The 25871-nt window shown below is 44.2% G+C and overlaps 1 protein-coding gene across 2 annotated transcripts in view; it reads right to left on the bottom strand.

The window, feature by feature from the left end:
- TMEM106C (transmembrane protein 106C) overlaps nt 1-25871 on the bottom strand; it is a 112992-nt gene that overhangs the window by 39654 nt on the left and 47467 nt on the right. The gene's annotated exons all lie outside the window — the stretch shown is intronic.

The following is a 25871-nucleotide window of genomic DNA, read 5'->3' as shown; positions in this document are numbered from 1 at the left end:
GCTATAGATGCTGGGAGAATCCCCTATAGCTGTTTATTCTCGCTATCGTTAACTCTGTTATCACAACTTCCGGGACGTCTTGTGCGTGCCTGCCAGTGCTAGTAGCAGCTCGCAAAGCAGCAGAACACCAAAGTGAGGGTGTTGCTCCAACTCACCGGATTTAGTTACAAGAGTAATGAATAGTGGTCGTTTCTTGTGATATATAACTTCATTTAGCTTTGGTACATAGCACAGCTGTTCAGTCACCTTTGTAGTATGCATATTTCCCAACTATTTTTTATTATTTAACAACTTTTGTAGGGACAGTTCCTCTTTGGGAACCCTGTCCCTCTTTCTTCCTTATGTGTCCTTTTAGGTCTAATTTACTGATCCTTTATTGTACATCATATTTATTGTACTGATATATTTCTTATTTTCAAAACTTACTATGAAGGACAATTAACCAGGATAGAAAGGCTCAGTGTGGTTTGAATTATAAAGCAACATTTTTCCTAAAGAATCTTTATGGTGTGTGTAACTAATTAATTGTCCCTCTTTTTATCTCAAAAAATTGGAAAGTATGGTAATATATGCCTTCAGCTTCTATATATGTTTATCTCGCAAAAACTTAATTTCTGATAGTGAACAGGTGTCCCACAATAGCCTCTGTTCACAATACCATGTGCGGCAAAGAGATTTGTAAGCAAAATTACAGACAACACAAAATATGTGAGTGCGAGTAAAGATTGGTAAAATAGCGCAGTAACATGGTGGCAATAGTGAAAAAAAGTTGTTAACTTGTTCTTGTTCTATGGTTTTTACACCTTAAAGAAAACCTGTACTGAAAAAAAGTTCCCCTGGGGGGTACTCATCTCAGTAGGGGGAAGCCTCTGGACCGTATCGAGGCTTCCCCCGTCCTCCCGTGTCCCACGGCGGTCTCGCTGCAGCCCCTGGAACACACAGGCGACAAATCCGACAGCCTGTGCAATATTTACCATTTCGGGGCTCCAGCGGGGGCGCTGTTGCGGCTCTTCTGACAGAGATAGGCGAAAATAGCCGATCTCCGTCGGGTCTGCTCTAATGCGCAGGAGACTTGCGTCTGCGCAGTAGAGCGGACCGACGGAGATTGGCTATTTTCGCCTATCTCCGTGGGAAGAGCGGATACTGCGCCTGCGCTGGAGCCAAAAGGTACATATTTACATCGCCACCGCTCCGGGAGGATTTTCTTCGCCACATTGGGACCGAGGAGGACTGGGGAAGCCTCAATAGGATCTGGAGGCTTCCCCCACCCGAGGTGAGTACCCCCCAGGGGAGTTTTTCATTACAGATTTTCTTTAAAGTTCCTGACATTTTTGACACTTTAGCTGTGTCGTTCTGATACAGCAGTAACTTTTTAATTACCTATGCCATCTTAGTGATACATGTCTTGTTTTTTTTCAGTACAATCTAGGCCAGTACAATTCTTTGGGTAATATTTTTTTTCCCAAAACTATTTTGTTTGATAGTCCATTTATGGGGAAAAATTAGGCGTAAATGCAGAAAACAAACATTTTTTTCATTTTTCACCCTTCCTAATTTTCACACCACACGTCTCACAGTTATAAAACATTTAGAAATAAATTATTTGGCCCTTCCCGATTAAAATAATACCTTATATGCCACATTTTACTTCTAGCTGAGCATGTGGTGGACCGTTATCCCCAGTCTGTGGCGATCGAATGCATTTGCTAGGGCGACAGTTCAGGGGGCATAGAGCTGTACAGATGCATCACTAGGCAATGGCACAGCGTTACATCTGTAGAGTATTGGGGTCTGAAACTTTCGCCCTAACGATTGCATCCGATCGCTATTGGCAACAGTCATTAAATGTTTATAAACAGGTTTAGGTATTGTAGGGGTTAATAGGTTAGGTTTGGGTTACAAATTGATGGGGAATAAAAAAAAAATACTTTTTATTTTATTGGGCCCATGTCACTTTAATTTTATTTTTTTTTACTTCTACAAACAAACAACAAACACAGAACATTTATATCGCGCTTTTCTCCTGGCGGACTCAAAGCGCCAGAGCTACGGCCACTAGGGCTCTATAGGCAGTAGCAGTGTTAGGGAGTCTTGCCTAAGGTCTCCTACTGAATAGGTGCTGGCTTGCTGAACAGGTAGAGCCGAGATTCGAACCCAGGTCTTCTGTGTCAGAGGCAGAGCTCTTAACCATTACACTATCCAGCCACTCTATTACACTATCCAGCAACTTTACAACTTTTTTTTCTTCTAACTTTTGTAATGATTGTTGCTAGCTAACGGCAACAATCATTCACTTGACCATTCATGTGACTGTGCACATGCGGCGGTGGCAGACAGCGGGAATTAATGCAGGACGTAGATTCTACGTCCTAGAACACAAAAGGGGGCTAATTAGCACTTGAAATCTACGTCCTGAAACTTTAATCAGTTGGTGCACACCAGAGCGGTTCTGCAGCGTTTTTAAAAACGCTAGCTGTTTGAAAACCGCTTGGCTAATGTAGTTCAATGGGCTGGTGCACACCAGAGTGGTTCGTTTTTTTCCAGAAACGCAAACTCAGGGGCTGCAGCATTTTGTAGATTTCTGAGGTGTTTCTGCCTCAATGTTAAAGTTTAGGAAAGTGGAAACCACTCTGAAAAACGCTATTTCAGAGCGGTTTTCCAGGCGTTTTTGTTTCAGAAGCTGTTCAGTAACAGCTGTGCTATAACAATATATGAAATCTGCTACACAAAAAAAACACTCCAAAAACACTAGGCATGTTTAGAAAACCTCTCTAAACATGCCTACAATCGCTTCAAAAACCTCTAGCCTTTTGTGTACTTCAAACATCATTAAAAATGCAGTTTGTAAAATATTGTTTTCTGTGGAAAAAATCCACAAGTCCAGCAAACACATCTCGAAGGGCTCTTGACTACATGCAATTGAAGGTGAAGTGTAAAGTAGTGCCAGGTACTTACAGGTGATATAAAAAAATTGCGGTGCTACTCTAATGGGACCCAGCAGGAAACCTCATAGGGAGCAGAATCACAGCATCCTCTTACAGTGCAAAACATTGTGAATGGCCAAATAGTGTGGGCGTAGTTTACTACAATCTATTGGAAACCTAGCTGAATTTCTTTGAGGTTCCCTGCTGTGTCCCCTAAAGCAGACTAGCGCCAAAGTCGCTAATTAGCGATAAGACAATGCACTCTTTTTTTCATTATGAATTAAAAAAAAATTCCAGAATTTAAAGGGAACCTTAAAGGAAAGATGCAAGCTGGATATAAAGAAATAAATCTACTTACCCGCGGCTTCCTCCAGCCCCTGGCAGCCATCCTGTGCCCTCGCCACAGCTCTGCTTTCAGCCGGTGGCCCGGGGTCCCCTGCGGTGCAGATGCTGACCTTGCCAGGTCAGCATTTACTGCGCCTATGCGAGAGCTGCTTGCGGTCATGCTCATGTGGTCTGCAGAGTTTTGCGCCGAGAATGGCTCTCGCACAGGTGCAGTAGATGCCGACCTGGCGAGGTCGGCATCTGCACCGGAGGGGACCCCGGGCCACCAGCTGAAAGTGGAGCTACGGTGGGGGCACAGGCTGGCTGCCAGGCGCTGGAGGAAGCCCTGGGTAAGTAGATTTTTTTTTTTAAATTTGCTCGGACCTTCCCTTTAAGTGATTGAAAAAAAAGTTTAACTTACCTGGGACTTTTACCAACCTCCTGCAGACGTCCTGCGCCTGGACAAACCTACACTCCGGTCCTCCACAGCGAGCCGTTTCGTTTCCGGCGACTGGCCAGTCGGTAGCCATTGCATCCTCGATTACGCTCCTGTTGCCGGAACCGCCCTTTGCATGCGCAGAAAGAGAAAATCTTGTACTGCACATGCTCAGGATGCTCCCGGCGATGGGATTGTGATCGAGAATGCGAGCGGACAGGGCCGCACAGGTACAGTGAAAACCGAATGGCCAGTTGCCGGAAACGAAACTGGCTTGCTGCAGGGGACCGGAGGATTGATTTGTCCCGGCGCGGGCACAGGGCGGCTGCAGGGGGCTGGTAGAAGCCCCATGTAAGTTAAACTTTGTTTTAAATAACAATTCTTTACCAACATATTACTGCACTTACACCACTTTTTTACCACACTTTTTCTACAAACAGTAAATTCAGGCAGAATTCATTGTGACTGTAAACATAATCAGTAACTTTCCGACATTTGGTCACCGAATGCGGTAACTCATTGCGAATGGAGGTCAGTGTCAACTATTCCTTATGTTCCTGCTCATCTTCCACTGAATAGAACTGCCTTATTTGCAGGGAATTGAGCTACATGTCTGGTTTACTATTGCATAAAAAAAAAAACATTCACCTGAAATGTTCATGATATACTAGGGGATGCGGAAGTTTGGGCAACCTTGTTGATCATGATTTTCCTGTATAAATCGTTGGTTGTTGCGATAAAAAAATCAGTTAAATATATCATATAGGAGACACACACAGTGATATTTGAGAAGTGAAATTAAGTTTATTAGATTAACAGAAAGTGCGCAATAATTGTTTTAAACAAAATTAGGCAGGCGCATAAATTTGGGCACCACAAAAAAGAAGTGAAATCAATAATTAGTAGATCCTGCTTTTGCAGAAATTACAGACTCTAATTTCTCTTTAACTCACACCACAGATTTTCAATTATATTCAGTTCTGGGGACTGAGATGGCCATTCCAGAATGTTGTACTTGTTCCTCTGCATGAATGACTTAGTGGATTTGGAGCAGCGTTTAGGGTCATTGTCTTGTTGAAAGATTCAGCCCCAACGCAGCTTCAGCTTTGTCACTGAGTCCTGGACATTGGTCTCCAGAACAGAGGCGTAGCTAGGGTTTTCAGCGCCCGGGGACAAAGACTATTAATGCGCCCCCTAAGGTGAAGGGTCGTGACCAAATGTGGGCGTGGTTATGGGTGCTCCACATTTGGTCACGCCCCTTCAAATGTACATGGAGGTTAGCAGGCTCACACTCACCCACCCTCCCTCAGTATGTACCTTCCAGCATGTTCCAAGACAAATTCAGCAATCATGAGCCCCCCCGATCAAGACAAATTCCGCAATCATGAGCAAACATGAGGCCCCCAACATGACCAACTCAGCAATCATGAGGCTCCCAACAAGACAAATTTAGCAATCCTGAGGCCCCCAGCAAGACAAATTCAGCAATCATGAGGCCCCTAACAAGACAAATTCAGCAATCATGAGGCCCCTAACAAGACAAATTCAGCGATCTTGAGGCCCCCAACAAATCATGAGGACCCCAACAAGACAAATTCAGTAACCATGAAGCCCCCAACAAGACAAATTCAGCAGTCATGAGGCACATAAATAGACAGCATTTCACATAAATAGGCAGAATGCCCCCTTAATATGGTAGACACCTCTCACCTGGCAGCAGTTCCCCAAAATACACTCAATCTGACAGCAGTGCTTCCCCAAAAATAGGTAGCCCCAGGTCTATAGGTGTCCCCAGAATAGGTGGCCAGCAGTATAGATGTCCCCAGAACAGGTAGCCAGGGGTAGAGATGTCCACAGAACAGGTAGCCAGGGGTATATGTGCCCAGTATATGTAGGCAGGGGTATGTGTCCCCAGTATATGTAGCCAGAGGTATATGTGCCCAGTATATGTAGCCAGGGGTATATGTGCCCGGTATATATAGTCAGGGGTATATGTGCCCAGTATATATAGCCAGGGGTATATGTGCCCAGTATATGTAGTCAGGGTTAAATGTGCCCAGTATATGTAGCCAGGGGTATAATATGTGCCCAGTATATGTAGCCAGGGGTATATGTGCCCAGTATATGTAGCCAGGGGTATATGTGCCCAGTATATGTAGCCAGGGGTATATATGCCCAGTATATGTAGCCAGGGGTATATGTGCCCAGTATATGTAGTTAGGGGTATATGTGCCCAGTATATGTAGGCAGGGGTATATGTGCCCAGAGTAGGTAGCCAGGGATATATGTGCCCAGAGTAGGTAGCCAGGAGTATATGCCCAGTATATGTAGTTAGGGGTATATGTGCCCAATATATGTAGGCAGGTGTATATGTGCCCAGAGTAGGTAGCCAGGGGTATATGCCCAGTATATGTAGTTAGGGGTATATGTGCCCTATATATGTAGGCAGGGGTATATGTGCCCAGAGTAGGTAGCCAGGGGTATATGTGCCCAGAGTAGGTAGCCAGGGGTATATGTGCCCAGAGTAGGTAGCCAGGGGTATATGCCCAGTATATGTAGTTAGGGGTATATGTGCCCAGTATATGTAGGCAGGGGTATATGTGCCCAGAGTAGGTAGCCAGGGGTATATGTGCCCAGAGTAGGTAGCCAGGGGTATATGTGCCCAGAGTAGGTAGCCAGGGGTATATGTGCCCAGAGTAGGTAGCCAGGGGTATATGCCCAGTATATGTAGTTAGGGGTATATGTGCCCAATATATGTAGGCAGGGGTATATGTGCCCAGAGTAGGTAGCCAGGGGTATATGTGCCCAGAGTAGGTAGCCAGGGGTATATGTGCCCAGAGTAGGTAGCCAGGGGTATATGCCCAGTATATGTAGTTAGGGGTATATGTGCCCAATATATGTAGGCAGGGGTATATGTGCCCAGAGTAGGTAGCCAGGAGTATATGTGCCCAGAGTAGGTAGCCAGGGGTATATGTGCCCAGAGTAGGTAGCCAGGTCATGTGTCCCCCTCCCCAGCAGGAGGGGAGCAGCGCAAAGAAGAGGAAGAGCTGCTCTCCCTCCCTCGCTGTCCCCTCCAATGTCCGGGTGGCTGGCAGCGGCGGGAGGAACTTACCTCAGTCTCTCGCAGCGCCGGCTGGATCTGCCGCTACTCTGGTCTGGTCCAGACCAGAGCAGCGGCTGCGCACCCGAACTTCCGGCCGGCGCTGGAGCGAGACGGAGGTGAGTTCTGCCCGCCGCTGCCAGTGCCAGCCACCCGGACATTGGAGGGGACAGCGAGGGAGGGAAAGCACCTAAGGTGAGGGAAGGAGGGGGGAGATGGCCCCCCCTTCCCCACCGTCCGCACAGCTCTCCCTCTTCTCTGCGCTGCTCCTGCTCCCCCCGCAAAAAAAAAAAAACTCCGGAGCTCAGCTGGGCGCCCTTGGGGACCAGGCGCCCCGGGGCACTTGTCCTACCCCGACCCCAGTTGCTCCGCGCCTGCTCCAGAATCTGCTGATACTGAGTGGAATCTATGTGTCCATCAACTTTGACAAGATTCCCAGTCCCTGCACTGGCCACACAGCCCCACCACCATATTTTACTGTAGGTAGCAGGTGTTTTTCTTGGAATGCTGTGTTCTTTTTCCTCCATGCATAACGCCCCTTCTTATGCCCAAATAACTTATCAGTCCACAGCATCTTATTCCAAAATGAAGCTGGCTTGTCCAAATGTGCTTTAGCATACATTAAGCGGCTCTGTTTGTGTTGTAGGCTTCTTCTGCATCACTCTCGCATACAGCGTCTCCTTGTGTAAGGTGTGCCGAATGGTTGAACGATGCACAGTGACTCCATCTGCAGCAAGATGATGATGTAGGTCTTTGGTGCTGGTCTGTGTGTTGACTCTGATTGTTCTCACCATTCGTCACTTCTGTCTATCCGAGATTTTTCTTGGTCTGCCACTTTGAGCCTTAACTTGAACTGAGCATGTGGTCTTCTATTTCCTCAATATGTTCCTAACTGTGGAAACAGACAGCTGAAATCTCTGAGGCAGCTTTCTGTATTCTTCCCCTAAACCATGATGGTGAACAAGTTTTGTCTTTAGGTCATTTGAGAGTTGTTTTGAGACCCCCATGTTGCTACTCTTCAGAGAAAATTAAAAGAGGAGGAAAACTTACAGCTGACCCCCCTTAAAGAGACTCTGTAACAAAATTTTGAGCCTTATTTTTTCTATCCTATAAGTTCCTATGCCTGTTCTAATGTGGTCTGTCTTACTGCAGCCTTTCCTACTTGCACTGTCTCTGTAATAAATCGTATCTCCTTTCCTCTGTGGTGTCTGTCGGGCTGAGGCTGGAATGTGTGGAATGTGCAGCACTGCTTGTCATTGGCAGAAGCTTTACACACACCCTCCAAGCTCTGCATGAGTCACACAGTAAGCTAGTTCTCAGCCTATGATACTCTGGTTAGAAGCCAGTCTTTTGTTTGTAAACACTGCCTAAAACTGTTAATTACAAACCAGGATTGCAGCAGGGAGTGGCAGAAACAGCACAGAGGGGCACAGGAGAACATAAGGAATAGAATGGTATGCTTTTTATTGTAAGAATATTAGAGTACAGATTCTCTTTAAAGGGAACCTAAACTGAGAACAATATGGATTTTTCCTTTTAAAGTAATATCAGTTGCCTGACTGTTGTCCTGATCCTGTGTCTCTAATACTTTTAGCTGGATTCACCTGAATATGTGGGTCAGGGGTCACTGAGCTTACCAAGCCAATTAGAGTTCCAATAATTAGTTCTAAATGTTTTGGAATCAATAAAATGACAACAGTGCCCAAATTTATGCACCTGACTAATTTTATTTAAACAATTATTGTGCACCTTCTGTAAATTCGAATAAACTTCATTTCACTTCTCAAATATCACTTTATGTGTCTCCTATATGATATATTTAACTTACATTTTTTATCGTAACAACCAACAATTTATAAAGGAAAATCACGACCATTAACAATGTTGCCCAAACTTTCGCATCCCACTGTATTATTTTGGGTAACTAAAATTTAGATGTGTATAGGACTTTAGGGATACATTTTTTAACCACTTCATCACTGAGGGGTTTTACCCCCTGACCACCAGAGCAATTTTCACCTTTCAGCGCTCCGTCCATTCATTCGTCTATAACTTTATTATTACTTATCGCAATGAAATGAACTATATCTTGTTTTTTCCGCTACCAATTAGGCTTTCTTTAGGTGGGACATTATGCCAAGAATTATTTTATTCTAAATGTGTTTTAATGGGGAAAATAGGAAAAAATGTGGGAAAAAATTATTATTTTCAGTTTTCGGCCATTATAGTTTTTAAATAATGCATGCTACTGTAATTAAAACCCATGAAATTTATTTGCCCATTATTCCGGATTATAAAACCGTTTAAATTATGTCCCTATCACAATGTTTGGCCCCAATATTTTATTTGGAAATAAAGGTGCATTTTTTTCAGTTTTGCGTCCATCCCTAATTACAAGCCCGTAGTTTATAAAGTTACAGTGTTATACCCTCTTGACATAAATATTTAAAAAGTTCAGTCCCTAGGGTATATTTATGGTTTTTTTTTTTATTGTATATATATATATATATTTTTTTTTAAATTACAAAAAAAATAATAATTGGGGAGTGTGGGAGGTAATGAGTTAATTTATTATGTAAAACAATTTATTTGTATGTGTAAAATGCATTAGGGTGTAGTTTACTATTTGGACACAAGATGGCCACAGTGAGTATGTTTACATGCGACCTGTAAGCGACCGGAAGGACTAACCTACTTGGCCCCTCCCCTTACTCCCTGTGCCTCCACATGTCAAATCACAATCTGATAGGTAGCTTGTAGTAGCTGGTAGGTAGTGATAGGTGTATTGTAGTGGCCAGCAGGTGTGGGGAGTGGGACTTCTTGGTGTAGCAGGCCTCCTCCTCCTGACATCATAGACTCACAAGAAGTCGAGGCCACAACATGATAGGGAGGAACCACAATGCATTGTAGTCCTCCCCCCTGCATTGCTGTGTGTCTTCCTGTCACACGGCAGAGGGAGATGGAACATACTGCAGCTGGCATCAATGGCGTTTCAGCACCCAGCTCATGCTGCAGGAGTGATGGACTGTCTTGGGGGCCCCATACTACAGTACCTCCTGTACTGCCCTGAAGGGGTCCTGGCTGTGCATGTCCTCCATTGAGCATATGTAAAGGGGACTGTAACATCCACAGACTTGCCATAAGAGTGGGACACAAGGTCTTGCCAAACATACAGTCACAGAATATACCTCAATACATTTGCTTATTATTATTAATGGTTTATAAAGCGCCAATATATTAATTGGCACTGTACAAAGTAAGAAACAAACATGGGGTACAAAATAATACAGACAATGGTATACAACAATATATGTACTACAGAGTAAATACAGTATCGGTACAAAATTGGTGATTACAGTGACAAAATCATTTTGAATAAATCTGTGACAAATTCCAAGACTCACAAAAGTGAGAGAGCGCTGGCCTTGCCAGCTTAAAGCTTCTTATTCACAATCGAGAATAGTAACATTCCAGGTACGTCTATCAGCACCGAGGTCTTGCCTGTATCCACTAATAATCCGCCCACAACAGAAGAAGAGAAAAGATAAAAGAGAATAAGAGAGTAAAGATAGGTGGTTGTTGTTTTATAGTCTGTTCCACAGCCCTGACCTGCCTGACACACACAGGAAGCAAAACACTTGAATACACCCAACTTCAATCACAACTATTTCTCTGAAAACACAGTCTTACATTACAAATTAAAGGAAAAAAAAGTACAGTATTTGCCATATCACATTGAATGGAGGGAGGTCTATATAGTGTGCTAGGATTTTCTTTATTTTTTAGCACAAGTTTTAATAGTGTCCATAAAAGCCAGCACCAATGGATCCGAACACATTTTAAAATGTTACATCACTATATCAAAAAAATTGTAAAATGTAAAATACTGTACATATGTATGTATACATACAGTACAGACCAAAAGTTTGGACACACCTTCTCATTTAAAGAGTTTTCTTTATTTTCATGACTGTGAACATTGTAGATTCACACTGAAGGCATCCAAACTATGAATTAACACATGTGGAAGTATAGTACATAACCAAAAAGTGTGAAACAACTGAAAATACAGGGAGTGCAGAATTATTAGGCAAATGAGTATTTTGACCACATCATCCTCTTTATGCATGTTGTCTTACTCTAAGCTGTATAGGCTCGAAAGCCTACTACCAATTAAGCATATTAGGTGATGTGCATCTCTGTAATGAGAAGGGGTGTGGTCTAATGACATCAACACCCTATATCAGGTGTGCATAATTATTAGGTAACTTCCTTTCCTTTGGCAAGATGGGTCAAAATAAGGACTAGACAGGCTCAGAAAAGTCAAAAATAGTGAGATATCTTGCAAAGGGATGCAGCACTCTTAAAATTGCAAAGCTTCTGAAGTGTGATCATCGAATAATCAAACGTTTCATTCAAAATAGTCAACAGGGTCGCAAGAAGCGTGTGGAAAAACCAAGGCGCAAAATAACTGCCCATGAACTGAGAAAAGTCAAGCGTGCAGCTGCCAAGATGCCACTTGCCACCAGTTTGGCCATATTTCAGAGCTGCAACATCACTGGAGTGCCCAAAAGCACAAGGTGTGCAATACTCAGAGATATGGCCAAGGTAAGAAAGGCTGAAAGACGACCACCACTGAACAAGACACACAAGCTGAAACGTCAAGACTGGGCCAAGAAATATCTCAAGACTGATTTTTCTAAGGTTTTATGGACTGATGAAATGAGCGTGAGTCTTGATGAGCCAGATGGATGGGCCCGTGGCTGGATTGGTAAAGGGCAGAGAGCTCCAGTCCGACTCAGACGCCAGCAAAGTGGAGGTGGAGTACTGGTTTGGGCTGGTATCATCAAAGATGAGCTTGTGGGGCCTTTTCGGGTTGAGGATGGAGTCAAGCTCAACTCCCAGTCCTACTGCCAGTTTCTGGAAGACACCTTCTTCAAGCAGTGGTACAGGAAGAAGTCTGCATCCTTCAAGAAAAACAGGATTTTCATGCAGGACAATGCTCCATCACACGCGTCCAAGTACTCCACAGCGTGGCTGGCAAGAAAGGGTATAAAAGAAGAAAAACTAATGACATGGCCTCCTTGTTCACCTGATCTGAACCTGTGGTCCATCATAAAATGTGAGATTTACAAGGAGGGAAAACAGTACACCTCTCTGAACAGTGTCTGGGAAGCTGTGGTTGCTGCTGCACGCAATGTTGATGGTGAACAGATCAAAACACTGACAGAATCCATGGATGGCAGGCTTTTGAATGTCCTTGCAAAGAAAGGTGGCTATATTGGTCACTGATTTGTTTTTGTTTTGTTTTTGAATGTCAGAAATGTATATTTGTGAATGTTGAGATGTGGTTTCACTGGTAAAAATAAATAATTGAAATGGGTATATATTTGTTTTTTGTTAAGTTGCCTAATAATTATGCACAGTAATAGTCACCTGCACACACAGATATCCTCCTAAAATAGCTAAAACTAAAAACTACTTTCAAAAATATTCAGCTTTGATATTCATGAGTTTTTGGGGTTCATTGAGAACATGGTTGTTGTTCAATAATAAAATTATTCCTCAAAATTACCACTTGCCTAATAATTCTGCACTCCCTGTATGTCATATTCTAGGTTCTTCAAAGTAGCCACCTTTTGCTTTGATTACTGCTTTGCACACTCTTGGCATTTTCTTGATGAGCTTCAAGAGGTAGTCACCTGAAATGGTTTTCCAACAGTCTTGAAGGAGTTCCCAGAGATGCTTATCACTTGTTGGCCCCTTTACCTTCACTCTGTGGTCCAGCTTGCCCCAAACCATCTCGATTGGGTTTAGGTCTGGTGACTGGAGGCCAGGTCATCTGGCGCAGCACCCCATCACTCTCCTTCCTGGTCAAATAGCCCTTACACAGCCTTGAGGTGTGTTTGGGGTCATTAACCTGTTGAAAAATAAATGATGGTCCAACTAAACGCAAACCGGATGGAATAGCATGCCGCTGCAAGATGCTGTGGTAGCCATGCTTGTTCAGTATGCCTTCAATTTTGAATAAATCCCCAACAGTGTCACCAGCATAGCACCACTCACCTCCTCCTCCATGCTTCACGGTGGGAACCATGAATGTAGAGACCATCCGTTCACATTTACTGCGACGCACAAAGACACGGTGGTTGGAACCAAAGATCTCAAATTTGGACTCATCAGACCAAAGCACAGATTTCCACTGGTCTAATGTCCATTCCTTGTGTTCTTTAGCCCAAATAAGTCTCTTCTGCTTGTTGCCTGTCCTTAGCAGTGGTTTCCTAGCATATATTCTACCATGAAGGCATGATTCACACAATCTCCTCTTAACAGTTGTTCTAGAGATGTGCCTGCTGCTAGAACTCTGTGTGGCATTGACCTGGTTTCTAATCTGAGCTGCTGTTAACCTGCGATTTCTGAGGATGATGACTCGGCTGCACTTATCCTCCGCAGCAGAAGTGACTCTTGGTCTTCCTTTCCTGGGCCAGTTTCTTTGTAGTGTTTGATGGTTTTTGAGACTGCACTTGGGGACACTTTCAAAGTTTTCCCAATTTTTTGGACTAACTGACCTTCATTTCTTAAAGTAATGATGGCCACTCATTTTCTTTACTTAGCTGCTTTATTCTTGCCATAATACAGTTTATTCAGTAGGACTATCACCTGTGTATCCACCTGACTTCTCCACAACGCAACTGATGGTCCCAACCCCATTTATAAGGCAAGAAATCCCACTTATTAAACCTGACAGGGCACACCTGTGAAGTGAAAACCATTTCAGGTGACTAACTCTTGAAGCTCATCAATAGAATGCCAAGAGTGTGCAAAGCAGTAATCAAAGCAAAAGGTGGCTACTTTGAAGAACCTAGAATATGACAGATTTTCAGTTGTTTCACACTTTTTGGTTATGTACTATACTTCCACATTTGTTACTTCATAGTTTGGATGCCTTCAGTGTGAATCTACAATGTTCATAGTCATGAAAATAAAGAAAACTCTTTGAATGAGAAGGTGTGTCTAAACTTTTGGTCTGTACTGTATAAAAAACACTATAAATTACTTTTTCTTCTATGTTGCTGTCACTTAAGCTGGTCATACATTACCGATATTGATCCTGATTGATGATCTGATTTGATATTTTTATGGAATTGGATGAAAATCGGAGTCGCAACACGCATGCCTGATCGATTTTTCGACTGATTTCTGGCTGACATTGGTCAAATGTATCAATTGAGCAAGCTGGAAAATCTTGGTTCGACGTAGTCAATTGGGTACACAGTAATAACCATGTGCCCTATCGTGACGAACATGACAGTACCCCGGCTGCTGTCCCCAAATGTAAATGTGGCCCCCCCCCCTTCGCATTGTAAATCACACCTGTCCACCTGCTACGACTTCTGGTCTCCTCTGGTGTCTCCCCCATGCCTGCAGGTATGTGTGTGTGTGTCCTCACATGCACTATGCGGTATACGCGCCGCTCGAGGAGACAGCGGAGGAGACCAGAGTGACTACAGCTGTACAGATGAGATTTACAATGGGGGTGGACATTAACATTTGGGAGGCGGCCAGGCGGATGGAATTGGTGGAGTAGCAAGACCAATTCCTGAGAGACTTCATGCTGAAATCGATCAGGAATGGGGCTGTGGTGTATGGGCAGCAAACAGATTTCTGTCAGAGAGAGATCTGTCTCTTGGTCTATCTGTCCATACATTGCTAGATATATGAGTACCTTTATAGTAGGTATTGTAGTAAATATCTGACATATTTTGTACTGGTCCATCTACTCTTGGAGGATTCTCGGGGTCTTCTCTTTATTTAAAAAGCATTTATTGAATGGCAGGTGCGCAGTCTAATTGCCAAAATATGGTGCAGCAAGTAGGAAGGCCTGCCAGCATCTTTGTGTCGATCCTTTCTAGGGGCTGCTTTTGTATCGAATAAAGGAGATACTGAGAATCCCACAGGAGAAGATGAACTAGTCCAGGACCTGTCAGGTCAGTCAGATTTTTATTTCTTACTTAAGCAACAGTATTTTACTCTAGGAGAAATGTACTTCTCTACACATGTATTTCAAATGTTATAATTTTTTTTCACGACAGTGGTCTTTTAAAGTACACCTGTAACAAAAAACAGCCCCTATGGGGTACTTACCTCCGAGGAGGAAGCCTCAGAATCCTAATGAGGCTTTTACCGTGACTTTTCAATACGCTGCGGCAGAAATAGTTGAAGCCCTTTCGGGTCCACTATACTTAGCAGACGCAAGTCGCCTGCACAGTAGAGCATACCAGATCAGGCTTGGCTATTTACACCTGAGCTTGAATGGAAAGCCGATACTGCGCCTGCACTGGATTGTGGTAGATAAGTATTTACCTCCCCGGTGTTTGGGGGCTTAAAGCGGAGGGACTGAGGAGGACGGGGGAAGCCTCATTAGGATCCAGAGGCTTCCCCCTCCCGAGGTAAGTACCCCCAGGGTCTTTTTTTGTCATTACAGGTTTACTTTAAACCCTCTCAGTACTTCAAGAACTTTCTAAATATCATATTTTCTTTGACTGGCATTAAACACCCCTCACCACACAATGTTATGCTCAGTGCTTGTGCAGGAGTAGGTTTTTACCAATCTACTAATACAGACATAGAAATGGTCAGTTTTTGCTTGGGAAGTTGTGGCATTCCAGGGGAAACAAAGGTGTGATAGAGTGTAAAAATAGAGCTGTGTGTTGCAACTTTCAACCTTTAGTTTACATGTTCTATGCACTCCAAGGCTTACCTTAAAGTGAACCTCCGGACTAAAAATCTACTCAGTAGAACTGAAAAGGCTTGGGGCTCGATTCACAAAGCGGTGCTAACCCAGTTAGAGACTTTAGGCATGATAACCATTGCACCATGCTGGTGAAAAGCCAGTTTAGGCGTGATAAGTTTAGGTGTGATAAGTTTAGGTGTGATAAGTTTAGGCATGCTAAGTTTAGAGAAGTGTAGATAGCGTGCAAAGTCCCGCACGCAAAGCAGCGCCATTAAACTCTATGCGAAGTGCGGCAGACTTTGCTAGCGCAAAACTTTTGATCAGCTGTGTACTGCGGTGCTAACGCAGTTGGTGCTTAAACTTATCACGCCTAAACTTATCACACCTAAACTTATCATGCCTAAACGTATCACACCTAAACTTATCACACCTAAACTTATCATGCCTAAACTGAGTTTAGGCGTGATAAAGGGCTTTTTACCAGCGTGCTAACTGTTAGCACCGCTTTGTGAATCAGGCCCTTGGTGTTTCTTTAACAGTTTCACAGCATCAGAACTTTGTTTTTCTTACCAAAGCATCATTTTTAGCTGCATTTTTAGCTAAGCTCCACCCATCAAAGAAAAAAAGCCTGGGCTTTTTTTCCCTGATGCAGTGCAGAGCATGATGGGATTTCCTATGTTGTTATTCATGTTGCCTAGCAACTGGGAGAGGTGCTCAGGACACAGGACAGTTGGAACTGTGTCTCATGCTTACTGACACCCCCTTTAACCAAAAAGATGGTTGCCATCATGAAATCAAACATTTGCCTGTTCTTTTAAAACAGTATGGGTAAGATTATATTACCTATCTATTTTAATTAACATAACTAATGTAACTTAATGACAGTGGGCCTGATTCACAAAGCGGTGCTAACAGTTAGCACGCTGGTGAAAAGCCCTTTATCATGCCTAAACTCAGTTTAGGCATGATAAGTTTAGGTGTGATAAGTTTAGGCATGATAAGTTTAGGTGTGATAAGTTTAGGCATGATAAGTTTAAGCACCTACTGGGTTAGCACCGCAGTGCACAGCTGAACAAAAGTTTTGCGCTAGCAAAGTCTGGTGCACTTCGCATAGAGTTTAATGGCGCTGCTTTGCGTGCGGGACTTTGCGTGCGATCTAAAGTTATCTAAACTTATCATGCCTAAACTTATCACACCTAAACTTATCATGCCTAAACTTATCACACCTAAACTGGCTTTTCACTAGCGTGGTGCAATGGTTATCACGCCTAAAGTCTCTAACTGGGTTAGCACCGCTTTGTGAATCGAGCCAATTATGTTTGTTTAGGCTGGAGTTCTTCTTTAACATGATTTGAAGTACTGGTTTTCATAGAGAACAGTAAGGCTGCATAGCTACTATCTGTGCTGCCTGTAATTGCAAATTTTACTACCCTTACACCTGGGCCGGATTTACCATAAGGCACTATAGGTATATGACTACAGGCACCTGATGATGGAAAGGCTGCTCACGCCCCTCTCTGAGCACCTCCCTCCCTCCTTCCCTATGCAGATTCCTAAGTAGAGTGTAAATGAGAGGTTACTCTACTCACCCTGCTCTCGGCATTCCACTGACAAGATCTCCCTTCAGTCAGTGGCACCTCTAGCTACTTAACACTGTGAGTTCCCCTGGCTTCTTATGCTAAGGGGCACATGTAGCTATCTATAATGGGCAAGGGAGAGGTGACAGCTGGGACAGCCAACACATTTATGGTGTGGTTCGGTAGAAGATTGTAATTTCATAAAGGGTGAAGTCTAGGATGCCAGGACATCTGTGCCTATAGGCTCCTGTGAGGTAAATATGGGCCTGTCTTACACATACCTTGTGAGGCTCTCTGATGTCCAGTACCTCCATCTTCCACTGAGTGGGTGGCTTCAGCTTCTCAATCCAATATCAGAGGTAATGACTATCCACTTTGTTGGAAACTAAGGGACTGCGATGGGCTTTCGAGTACAGAAATACTCGAATTCGGAATGCTAATGTAGGTTAATTAATGCACCTGTGTCTGCAGGATAGGTCGGATTAACTTACCCAGAAGTCCGGGGATCCTATGCATGTCACCGCTGTAATATGCGTCCAATGGGACGCGTTGTATCACTTAATACCGCACTTCGCACTTCCTCCTTCCGCCGGAAGGGTAGGCATGAAGGTGCGGTAGTGAATGGTGGAACGCGTTCCATAGGGCGCGTATTACAATGGTAAGACGCATAGGATCCCCGGACTTCTGGAAAAGTTAACTCCCCCATCCCACAGGCACAGGTGCATTAATTAACCTACATTAGCATAACAAATTCGAGTACTTCTGTACTGGAAAGCCCATCCCTGCTGAGGGAAGAAGACAAAGGACCATATGCTACTTTTTCTCCTGAGTTGTCTTCTCAGAGATAGCTTTCATATTCTTTTCAAAATAACCTTTAAGCATTTTACAATTGAGAATGTACCTAAAAGCTGGTGAAAAAATACTATCAAAATTATTTTGAGCATTTTTTTTCTTGCTTGTGGTTGGAAAGGCATTTTATGACAAGGTGTGAAAATATCACCTAGGAGAAAACTCAGGCGAAAACTCAGGAGAAAAAAGTGAATTTATGGGCTTGAATGTGATGCCTAGGAAAAAAAATGAGTCTGTGGATAGGAATCTGGATGGATCCCCTGGTGGTGCAATCAGGGAACCTGATTAGGCGGCTCTTGGAATCCACTACATAAAATTATGGAAAAAGAAGAGCGCTCTAAGACCAATATTTGCAACAAATACAACAAATAATTGCCCTGTCCAGGACAGGTCTCTCCTGAATTTATACGGCTGTCAGTGAGATATAGGGCCATATCTTATTCAAGGTGATAAGTAGCTTGCAGATGCGAGCTACTTATCACCTTGCCATCGCGCGAGGATTACCGGCAAATCCTATTGCCCATATCCTTCACGCGATGGCCGATCGTTAGGGAGCATTACTCAGGCGAAAGCCTGAGCGATGCTCCCTTTTACCGAGCGATGGGGAGTGAGGTTTATGCTGTGGTGCTGTCCATCAGCACCACGGCCTCACTCCCCACACATGCGCACTCGCCCGCCGCCATCTTCCGCCGCTGCATCTGGGGGTCTCCCTTAATAAGGAGACCCCCAGAGCTCTCCGTCGGGTCGCCGCACAGTTTAGAAGCCCCGCGCAGCTCTGCACCGGCACCCCTGCATACATACCGCCGCAGATCACCCGCCGCCTCTCGCCGCAAAATCCGTCGCGTAATTACAGTGTATCTAACACTGTAATTACTGTCGGCATAGAAGGAGCCCGGGCAAAGCATCTTTGAATCTGCAGCCTGGGCTCCCCATTGGTCCGCTGTCTGAGCCATTTTATTGGTTTAGACAGCGGACCAATGGGGAGCCCAGGCTGCAGATTCCAAGATGCTTTGCCCGGGCTCCTTCTATGCCGACAGTAATTATAGTGTTAGATACACTGTAATTACGCGACGGATTTTGCGGCGAGAGGCGGCGGGTGATCTGCGGCGGTATGTATGCAGGGGTGCCGGTGCAGAGCTGCGCAGGGGCTTCTAAACTTTGCGGCGACCCGACGGGGAGCTCTGGGGGTCTCCTTAATAAAGGAGACCCCCAGATGCAGCGGCGACGACGTGCGTTAGCTAGTTTAGACCTGCCTTTTGCAGGTCTAAGCTAACGCTCATGTCTGCCGGGAAGCATCGCTTCCCGGAGACATGATAAGGGTAATTGGATTCGGTGTTAAGAACTCGCTGGGCGATTATATCGCCCAAGCGAGTTCTTTTCCGCCTGGGGGGGTCTAAAGTTTTATTAGATTAGGCGATGCCCCCATCGCCTAAGTTAAGAACTCGCCAGTGCTTAGCGCTGGCGAGTTCAGCAATAGAATATGGCCCATAGTCTGTATGCACTTGTGTCCCTTTTAAAGCGAGGAACCAGGCTCTAGGGATGTCCACACGGTGAGTGCCTTTGGGAGATGCAGCCAGTCTCGATGTGACAAGGTCCCGCCGCCTGCTGAATGCAGGGAAACACCGTTGGGTGGTTGCTAGGCAACGCTGCGGCAGCTGTAAAGAGGTTGAAAGATACGTGGGTGGAATAAGGGTATTTATTGGGCTTAAAGAGGAACTGTCGCGAAAATCTTAAAGTTTAAAACATACAAATAAGAAGTACATTTCTTCCAGAGTAAAATGAGCCATAAATTACTTCTCTCCTATGTTGCTGTCACTTACAGTAGATAGTAGAAATCTGACATTACCGACAGGTTTTGGGTTAGTCCATCTCTTCATAGGGCATTCTCAGCATGGCCTTTATTCTTTAAAGGACTTACGACTTACGAGGCCTGTTTTGTAAAAAAAAAAAAAAAGTTAGATACCTGTGCCTGTTTGTAAGGCACGGAGGACGCCGTCCGTGCCCTCCGTGCCGTTCCGCCGGGACCCCGCTGTTCAATATTCCCCCGAACATCCCCCGACCGCACGGCCTGGGTCGGGCTCTCCAGCCTTCACAAAGATGGCCGCCGGAGCTGACCGCGGCTGCACAGTCCGCATAGCCGCGAGTGCGGCTGCGCAGCTCTAAGGCCAACCCCCCGATCCACGTAACAGTAGCTTAGTAGGGTTGGCCTTAGAGCTGCGCAGCCGCACTCGTGGCTATGCGGACTGCGCAGCCGGGGCCAGCTCCGGCGGCCATCTTTGTGAAGGCTGGAGAGCCCGGGCCGTGCGGTCGGGGGATGTTCGGGGGGATATTGAACAGCGGGGACCCGGCGGAACGGCACGGAGGGAGCGGACGGCGTCCTCCGTGCCTTACAAACAGGCACAGGTATCTAACTTTTTTTATTTATTTTTTTTACAAAACAGGCCTCGTAAGTCCTTTAAAAAGACATTCCCTGAAAAAGATTTATACAAAGATGCTGGACAGCCTCCCTGCTCAACGTGCACTTTTTTTTAGCAGTTGGATGGAGCAACTGCCATTCTCTAAGTGCTTTTAAAAATAAAGAATACCCTAAGAACCCCCTATGGGAAGATGGGCTAGTCCAAAATCTGTCAGTAATGTCAGATTTCTACTACTTACTGTAAGTGACAGCAACACAGGAGAAAAGTAATTTATGGCTCATTTAATTCCGGAAGAAACGTACTTCTTATTTGTATATGTTAACGTGTATTTTAAATTTTAAGATTTTCGCGACTGAGGTCCTTTTTAGACAACGCGTTTCCCGGAGGTACGTCCTCTGTTTCTTCAGGTCATATCTGGATGGATCGGAGGACCTGAAGAAACGGAGGACGTATCTCCGGGGAAAGGCGTTGTCTTTAAGCCAAATAAATACCCTTATACCACCTACGTATCTTGCCACCTCTTAACAGCCGCTGCAGCGTTGTCCTAGCAACAGCCCAACACGGTTTCCCTGCACTCGGCAGGCAGCGGCACCTTGTCACGCGGACTCCTCTATCGCGTTGCTGCCCTGGCTGGGGAGAGATGACAGTCCTGCTGTGGAGCAAGTGCTGTTTTCACCCATGCACCATCTAGGACGCGAGGACGCCATCCGGACATGGATACTGGCTGCACCTCCCAAAGGCACTCACCGTGTGGACATCCCTAGAGCCTGGTCCCTGGCTTTTAAAGGGACACAAGCACATACAGGCTATATCTCACCGACAGCTATTTGAATTCAGGTGAGACCTGTCCTACACGGGGCAATTAACTATTGGACATATTGGTCTTAGAGCACTTTTATTTTTCTATATGTTTAGGACTAAAAGGGGTATGTTTTCGTTAATGGAAGCTCATTTCCATTGGAGAAATGTGATAAGCTGAATATACTGTGGAAGCTTTGGTGGAAACAGAAGATTAGAAACATAGGAGGTAATACATAACAGGAGGCACAGTCCAAACATCCATAGCTTCAGGGAAAAAGAAAAGCGTCTGAAGTACTATACCGTTGGTATCTAGTACCATCTAGGCTGGCAAAATGTAATAAAACTAAGACGCCAAATTGCCTTAGAGGTTGCTCCTCTCCGGGCACAAACGGCCATATATGGTGGTCCTGCAAAATAGTCCGCAAATTGTGGATGAGGGTCTGTACTTGGATATCATCTTTACTACACGTTAGTGTTCCTAGGACCCCTGCCCATACTCTAAGTCCTTCCTACTCAGGCCTATCCCATACTCAAAACTCCCTTGTCAACTATATATAGCAACAAAAACTCACTATTGCGGCAGCCTGGAACTCTAGAACCCTGTCATTCGACCAAATTAAAAGTAATCTTGGACGTATCTTGTTGTTCAAAAAAATTAAGAGCTAGATTGGAAAATAGAATGATCAGATTTAATAAAATTTGGTCGCCTCTTATAGAATATCGGTATGGTCCAGACTATAGTACCTGGGTTAAGGATGCATGATGGCCTCCTATCTTACATTATCAGAAATCCATCGCTATTGACCTTAATATGGGTCACTCCTCGTCCCCCCCATTGTCTCTACCTCTCTCATTTTTCCTCTGTTTCTATATCTTTTCTTACCTTTGTTTCTATCTCTATTTAAACTATACAGGTCACATGTTCCAACACAATCCTATGGATGGAATATATGTAGTGATTCTACTCATAATCCACAACGCTATCATACAATCTACCTTCCCTACATATCCCCTCCCCCCGCAGATGTGTAATTTTAGTAACCTCTGACCACGCTGGTGGTTGGACTGCTTAGGCTCTTACACTACTGTACACTATCTAAGATAGTGGTCCTCAAACTAAGGCCCGCGGGCTGAATGTGGCCCCCTGAGGCTTTTTTACCGGCCCCCCACACACAAAATGTATTACTTATAGATGCGGTCAGCTACATCTTTAAATATTGGTGGTACGCATATAGAATACAAGTGCTGGCACCACCCATCCACATGGAAGCTAGAAAGCAGTAATTCGCTGGTTTCCTATCAAATTCCACATCAGGTGACACTGCTGTCCAATTGGACTGCAGGTTGTCACCTGGTTATGCTTCACTGTCTGGCCCGCAAAGACTTCTACATCATTTTATGTATACTCCGGCCCCCCAGCAGTCTGAAGTATGTTGAACCAGCCCTCGACCCAAAACGTTTGGGGACCCCTGATCTAAGGAGTTTGGCTTCGCCCAGCCTTCCAGGGTCCTATGAATGGGCGAAGTCAGCCTCTTCTCAAAGATGTAATAAACTGAGCTATGCCATACCCCTTTTCCCTGGATTGGCTTACTAATATTCATAATGTCTTCAGTGTAGTTGCTGTTGCTACATTCTTATCCATATTCTGTACCAGCGGTTTATACCTCTGTATTTACAGGTTTGAGAAAATGTGATCTGTTTCCAGTAAGATTTCATGATGCTGTATGTTTTGTGTATCGTTATAATTCAATAACAATGATTGAACATAAAAGCATCTGCATCATTATACAGTATACAATAAATCACAAATGTTAGACAATTAAAAATGTGGTAGATTCACAATTAAAGGATACCCAAGGTGACATGTGACATGATGAGATAGGCAAGTGTATGTACAGTGCCTAGCACACAAATAAATATGCTGTGTTCCTTTTTTACTTTCTCTGCCTGAAAGAGTTAAACATCAGGTATGTAAGTGGCAGTTCCTGGACAGGGTGAGGACTTGGTTAGACTACAGTGTGACCCTCACTGATAAGAAATTACAACTGTAAAACACTTTCCTAGCAGAAAATGGCTTCTGAGAGCAGGAAAGAGTTAAAAAGGGTCAATAGTTCATAGATTTTAGCTGTGGCATACTTCAATGAATGTGTCATTGAGCTAAAACAAATAGACAGTAAAAACTTAAAAAGTAGATTTAAGTATAAAATAAAACTGTGGAATATCTTAAAAAGTCATTTTAGGAGAAGGAAGATAGATACAATTGTTTATTTAATTTGTTTATTTTCACCTCGGCTGTCCTTTAATAAAAGCATTTTTTTTCTATTTTGGGCCACAGAGTTTTAGATCACCCCTAATATTTTAAATAGTTACAAAACAATATTCATGTTAGGCCCCTTTTCCCCACTGCTTCCCCGCTGCAAGGGAAATGCAACTCTATAGAGACCGTCACACTTTTTGTGATGCAATGCGGCATGCCAAAAGTTTCCAAATTGCCGCAATGCCAACACAGAGGCTGCCGTGCGTTACCGCGTGATCTGTGCCTTCCACGCGAAATATGCAGCAGTGCAAGTTAGTGGGCGAAGCAGGCAGTGTGCATGACATCATTGCGGTGCAACATAGCATGCATGCGAGGAAAGACGGTAATCCCAGTGATGTACTTCCTGTAGTACATCACTCGTCCGGGGGGTGGGCCTATGCATATTTTTTTAATTTTTTTTAATCACTGTTAAAGAGAACCCGAGGTGGCTTCCTAAGAATGAAATCCGCATACAGAGGCTGGGTCTGCCTATACTGCCCAGCCTCTGTTACTATCTCAATCCCCCCTAAGTTCCCCCTGCACTCTGCTATGCCACATAAATCACAGCCGCGCTGTCGACACACAGCGGGCTGTGTTTACCTCTGTAAGTGTCACTCTCGGTGCTCCCCGCCTCCTGCATAGCTCCGGTCCCCGCCCGCATCCCTTCCCTCCAATCAGCGGGGAGGGAAGGGACGCCGGCGGGGACCGGAGCTATGCAGGAGGCGGGGGAGCACGCAGAGTGACACTACAGAGGTAAACACAGCCCGCTGTGACACGCTGCGTGTCGACAGCGCGGCTGTGATTTATGGGGCATGGCAGAGCGCAGGGGGAACTTAGGGGGGATTGAGATAGCAACAGAGGCTGGGCAGTATAGGCAGACCCAGCCTCTGTGTGCGGATTGCATTCTTAGGAAGCCACCTCGGGTTCTCTTTAAAGGACAACTGAAGAGAGAGGTATATGAAGGCTGCCATGTTTTATTTCCGTTTAAGCAATACCAGTTGCCTGGCAACCCTGCTGATCCTCTGCCTCTAATACTTTTAGCCATAGACCCTGAACAAGCATGCAACAGATCAATTGTTTCTGACATTATTGTCAGATCTGACAGATTAGCTGCATGCTTATTTCTTGTGTTATTTAGATACTTCTGCAGCCATATATATACCAGCAGGGTTGCCAGGCAACTGGTATTGTTTAAAAGGAAATAAACATGGCAACCTCCATAGTCTTCTCACTTCAGTTGCCCTTTAAGGGTGAGAATTATGCCACTTAGAATTCATGAGACGCAAAATACACTGCTTGTTTGTCAGATCATTCGAGTTAGTAACTTTTCATTATAAGTTAAAAAAATATGGTACTTTTGGCACCATAAAAGAGAATTTAATGGCTAAAAATATGGCTACTAAAGAAAAATATTTTATTTTTTATAATGATGGGTTTTTATGCATTTCATTTTGTTTTGTGCCACTAGAGGGCACTCTATGCCCAGAACACATAGGACAGCTAAATTAATAAGATCAAGGTCTATCAATATTCTTTTTGTACAAATTGAAATTAAATGAAGGTATTTTTCATAAAACATTGAGAAGAGTAAAAATACTGCAATCCTTATTTAAATGTTAAACGGCTGAATTAAAGTTTAAATATTTTAAAATTAAGTTTTATATCATTGCTTGTTTTTCTTTTTTCTTTTTTTCTTTTTTTACTAATTTACTCTGTTAGGACACTTGAGACATAGACTAATGACAAAAAAAGAGAAAAAATTAAAATCTGCATGTTGCATTGCGCTTTCTTTAAAAAAAGGGGAAAAGTCACACTGGGCCCAATTCACTAAACATCAGTTGTAACGCAGGACTGTGAACAGGCCCATAGAATTGTATGGGTAGGAAGTTGACAAACAAATTTATTTTTCAACGCAGCTGAGCACTGTGAACTAGCCCTGAGGTTTTTTTTTGAGGAAGTGCAGGTGCAGCATGGACTTTGAGCGGTATGCCGGCATTGACCAGCGCTCTTTTAGCTTCATCCAGGGACTTGCAGGAATAAGCCCTGCTGTTGTGCTGAATCACAGCATAAATGGAAAGCCCCAGTGATACCTGTTGGATGATCTCCTCTTCAAGACCGTAGAGGGGCATGATTAGCAAATATCTGGACCGTGCTCGCCGCACCAGGCAGGGGGTTAAGACTGCAAGTGTCTGCTAAGACAAGATCCAGCGAGGGTTGGAACCCACTAGAACGATTTTATGAGCGTTTAGGGAGTGATTCAAACTGCGAGCGATTTTCCTAAACGCTCAGCTAATGTTAATGGATGGGCCAAATGCCTCTGGAGTGATTGCGATTACCAAACGCAGGACGTTTTAAATCAGGATGATACTATTTATTGGCTAACTACAAATGAATAAGAATAAACAAGCTTTCG

The sequence above is a fragment of the Hyperolius riggenbachi genome, chromosome 2, assembly GCF_040937935.1.
Source record: "Hyperolius riggenbachi isolate aHypRig1 chromosome 2, aHypRig1.pri, whole genome shotgun sequence".
NCBI lineage: Eukaryota > Metazoa > Chordata > Amphibia > Anura > Hyperoliidae > Hyperolius > Hyperolius riggenbachi.
This window is presented reverse-complemented; position numbering and strand designations above follow the sequence as displayed.